The following is a 5,135-nucleotide window of genomic DNA, read 5'->3' on the forward strand; positions in this document are numbered from 1 at the left end:
ACTGTCCGTACCCCCCCTCCCCCCCGGGTACACCAGTCCCCCCCCACCTCGGCCTTCAACCTGCCGGCGCCCGGTCTCCAGCCGCCAATTCGGTCTCCAACAGGCCGAAACTCCGTCTGCAACCGCTACGCCGTCTCCAGCAGCCGCAGCTCCAAGCGAAATCCGGTGATCTCTAACCTTTGTTATTTCGTTATTTCGTATTGCATTTTATTTCATTATTTCATATTCCATCCTTATCGCATTTTATTTCATTATTTCATATTCCATCCTTAGTATTTTGCTCGTAGTAGCCCCTGTACCTTGTCTGTTGTCTGTTGTTACTGTTGCTGTGGTCGTTTCTTAGTTTTATTTCGGGAATATTACTTTGAATGTGTGTGAGCTTTGTATTTCCTTGCTGCTGCTTTGATACTGTCACCGGATTCATCTTTATATTTTCCTATACTATCGGGTAGTTGTGGCTGTGGGTGGTAATGGGTGGATAGGGTCATGTCCGAGGGGGTTGGGGCGTGGTGGGGGCGGGGGATAGGGAGAGGGCGGGAGTGGGCGGGAGGCCAAGGTTGGGCTGAGGGGGAGGTAGTGGGGGGCGTGTGGATAGCTATGGTAGGCTGAGGGTTGGGTCTTGGAATATAGGGACCCTTCAAGGTAAGTCCGTAGAGCTTGTGAAGATTCTTAGGAAGAGGAGGATCAACCTTGCGTGTGTCCAAGAGACCAAGTGGGTAGGGTCTAAGGCTAGGGATGTGGATGGTTACAAGATGTGGTACTCTGGGTGCGAGAGGCGTAGGAATGGAGTTGGCATCTTAGTAGATGAAGAGCTTAGAGGTCAGGTAGTGGAGGTGAAGAGGATCAACGATAGGTTGATGACTATTAAGTTGGTCATTCGGGGGTTTACCCTGAACGTGTGTAGTGCTTATGCGCCGCAAGTGGGAGCGGAGGGGGAGGAGAAGATGCGGTTCTGGGAGGCTTTGGAGGAGGTGGTGAGAGGCGTGCCCAGTTCGGAGAAGATTGTTGTAGCAGGGGATTTCAACGGGCACATCGGGGCGCTACCGGGAGGCTTTGGGGATGTGCATGGTGGTTTTGGTTTTGGAGAGAGAAATGAAGAGGGGGCGACCCTATTGGAGTTTGCGAGGGCCTTTAGGCTGGTGGTGGTGAACTCGGGCTTCCCGAAGAAGGACGAGCACCTGATCACTTTTCGGAGCGCGATAGCCAGGACCCAGATTGACTTTTTGTTGCTTAGGAAAGGGGATAGGGCGTTGTGTAAGGACTGTAAAGTCATCCCGAGTGAGAATCTCTCGACCCAACATAGGCTTTTGATTATGGATTTGGGTATAAAGAAGAATAGAAAGAGGAGGAGTAAGGAGTGTAGACCGAGAATTAAGTGGGGCGGCTTGACGCCAGTGAATGCATGGGAGATAGGGGAGAGGTTGGCGGGCAAGGGGGTGTGGGAGTGTAGGGGGGACGTGGATAGTATGTGGGACAGGGCGGCAAGGTGCATCAGGGAGAATGCAAGGGAGGTGTTGGGTGTTTCTAGGGGCCGGGCCGGTCACCATCGGGGGGATTGGTGGTGGAATGAAGAGGTGGAGAAGAAAGTGGAGACCAAGAAAGAGGCGTATGCTAAGTTGGTGGAAAGTAAGGACGAAGAAGAGAAGTGGGTAAACAGGAAAGAGTACAAGCTAGCGAGGAAGGAGGCGAAGTCAGCGGTCACGGCAGCTAAGACGACCGTTTTTGAGAGCTTGTATGCAGGGTTACAGGGGAAAGGAGGGGAGAAAAAGTTGTTTAGACTCGCTAAGTCTAGGGAGAGAAAGGGTCGTGACCTCGATCAGGTGAGGTGCATTAAGGGGGAGGACGGTAGAGTGTTGGTGGAGGACGGCCACATAAAGAAGAGATGGCAGTCATACTTTCATAGGCTCTTGAATGACGAGGGGGACAGAGCTATTGTGTTAGGGGAACTGGAGCACTCAGAGGAGTGTCGGGATTTTAGCTATTGTAGACGTTTTAAGGTAGAAGAGGTTAGACAGGCAGTCCGCAGGATGCGTAGGGGTAAGGCGACGGGGCCGGATGAGATACCGGTGGAGTTTTGGAAGTTTGTTGGAGAGGCTGGTGTAAGGTGGTTGACTGGATTGTTTAATGAAATTTTCAGGACGGCAAAGATGCCCGAGGCGTGGAGGTGGAGTACCATGATCCCTCTCTATAAGAATAAGGGGGACATTCAGAGTTGTAATAACTATAGGGGGATTAAGTTATTGAGTCACTCTATGAAGATCTGGGAGAGAGTGGTCGAGGTGAGGCTGAGACGGATAGTGTCTATCTCGAAAAACCAGTTCGGATTTATGCCCGGCCGCTCGACGACGGAGGCAATCCACCTGGTACGGAGGTTGGTGGAGCAGTATAGGGAAAGGAAGAAGGATCTGCACATGGTGTTTATCGACCTGGAAAAGGCTTACGACAAAGTCCCCAGGGAGGTGCTTTGGAGATGCTTGGAGGTGAGGGGAGTACCGCAGACATATATCCGAGTAATTAAGGATATGTATGAGGGAGCGAAAACCCAGGTGAGGACGGCGGGAGGAGACTCAGAGCATTTCACTGTCCGGACAGGATTGCATCAGGGATCTACTCTTAGTCCCTTTTTGTTTGCGTTAGTAATGGATGTGTTGACGCGGCGTATTCAAGGGGAGGTGCCGTGGTGTATGCTCTTTGCAGACGATGTAGTGCTGATAGATGAGACTCGAGGGGGTGTAAATGATAAATTAGAGATGTGGAGGCAAACTCTTGAGTCTAAAGGATTCAGGGTGATCAGAAGCAAGACAGAGTATGTGGAATGTAAGTTTAATGACGTGAGGCGGGAGAACGAGGTAGTAGTGAAGCTGGAAGCACAGGAGGTATGTAAGAGGGATAAGTTCAAGTATCTCGGGTCCGTGATCCAGAGTAACGGTGAGATTGACGAGGATGTCTCGCATCGTATTGGGGCGGGATGGATGAAGTGGAAACTCGCGTCGGGGGTGCTGTGTGATAAGAAGGTGCCGCCCAAGCTTAAAGGCAAATTCTATAGGGTGGTAGTCCGTCCGGCCTTGCTGTATGGAGCGGAGTGTTGGCCAGTTAAGAACTCCCACATCCAAAAAATGAAGGTGGCAGAAATGCGGATGTTGCGCTGGATGTGTGGACTGACTCGAGGGGATAGAGTCCGGAATGAGACTATCCGGGAGAAGGTTGGTGTGAATTCAGTGGAGTGTAAGATGCGGGAAGCACGATTGAGATGGTTCGGACACGTGAAGAGGAGGGGCATGGATGCCCCGGTCCGTAGGTGTGAGAGGTTAGCGTTGGATGGTTTTAGGCGGGGTAGGGGTAGGCCGAAGAAGTACTGGGGTGAGGTGATTAGGCGGGACATGGAACAGTTACAGCTCACCGAGGACATGACCCTAGATAGGAAGGTCTGGAAGACGCGAATTACGGCAGAAGAGTAGGGCCAGATTGGGTCGCTAGTGTAGGGAATTACTTGGTGGGGTTTTTTTTATTTTTTATTCCCGTTATGATTCCGTATTCAGTGTTCCATGCTTATTACGAATCTGTGTGCTTTCCTCTGCTTTCCTCTGTTTTATATTCCTTATGGGTGCCGTATTTATGTTATGTCATCTGCTTCTGTGCTTTACTATGTGTTTGTGTGATATCTTGTGCCTTGAGCCGGGGGTCTTTCGGAAACAGCCTTTCTACTTCATCAGAGGTAGAGGTATGGACTGCGTTCATCTTACCCCCCCCAGACCCCACTAAGTGGGAATACACTGGGTTTGTTGTTGTTGTTGTTGTTGTATTTAAAATCTATTAACCTAATACCAATAAATTAATAATATTTTCTGATTTAATTTATTTAATAAAATTTTACACACCGTTACGAATTTCATTGTTTATTTTTTTTAATATACTAGTTATTAAGATATCTTAAATATTGTAGAGATATTATAAATACAGTAGAATATATATTTAGATATTCTAGAGGATCTACTTTTATGATAGGTATTTTATTTCCTTTTTCTTCTTAATTTATTGTGTATAAATAGAACTGTAGTCTCTTGTATTCAAGTATACATAGAAATATCTATTCTCCATATTTTTTGTGTTTCTCTATCTATTTTTGTGACATGGTATCAAAGCCTCGTTGTATTATTAAAATCAATATGTACTCTTCTATTTTTTTCTCCTGAAATTTTGTTGATAGTAATTACTACTTCATCACTTTGTTGGGTCTCTTTTGTCTTTTAATTTTTTGTTGATGTCAATTTATTGAGTGAATGTCATGGAAAAGAATATTGATATTTCTCAAGCTATTTTTGTTGTTCTTAATGAGTCTAACTATCATCATTGGTGTGAGGTAATACATAATTTTCTGATAGAAAGAAAGTTGTGGTGATATATTACTGGTGATTTAACTTGTCCAAAGCAAAGTGAGACTAAACCAAATGAAAAGTTTGTTAGTTGTTTGGAAGATTGAGATAGCCAAAATCATCAGATCATTACATGACTTCAGAATACTTTGCTCCAAGTACTCATCTCTAATTTGGATGGTTTGACAATGCAAAAGAGGTATCAGATTATCTCTCTCAATGGTATACTATTCTAATCTTTTTCATCATTTTTAATGATGAAGAAGATAGCCTGCTTGAAACAAAAAAAAGGGGGAACCTATCGATAAATGTCTCCCTAAGATGAAATCCATTTGAAATTAATTGGCCTTGACCAAACCAGCTCTCTGATGATGCTGTCAGATTTTTAACTTACTATAATAGTGACAAACTGATTAAATTCTTGATGGCTCTTAGTAACAATTATTAACCAATCCAGGTTGCATTGCTCAACCAACAACCTTTGAAAACTCTTGAAGATGCTTTTTCTTGCCTTAACTCTGAAGAAATTCATTTAGATCTTATGCCGTCAGTGGATAATTCAATTTTTCATTAAATTGGTCACACTTTTCATGATTGCCCAATTAATGAATGCAAAAAATGTAAGAAAAAAGTCATATTGTCATGACCCAAAAATCAAAGAGTCATGATGACACTTGTTGCGACAAACCTTGACAAGTATGCCTATCACACAAACTGATACACAAGAGAAATGATACTTAAATCCCAAGGTAAGGCTTCTAG

This window comes from Capsicum annuum, chromosome 4, assembly GCF_002878395.1.
Source record: "Capsicum annuum cultivar UCD-10X-F1 chromosome 4, UCD10Xv1.1, whole genome shotgun sequence".
NCBI classification, from domain to species: domain Eukaryota; kingdom Viridiplantae; phylum Streptophyta; class Magnoliopsida; order Solanales; family Solanaceae; genus Capsicum; species Capsicum annuum.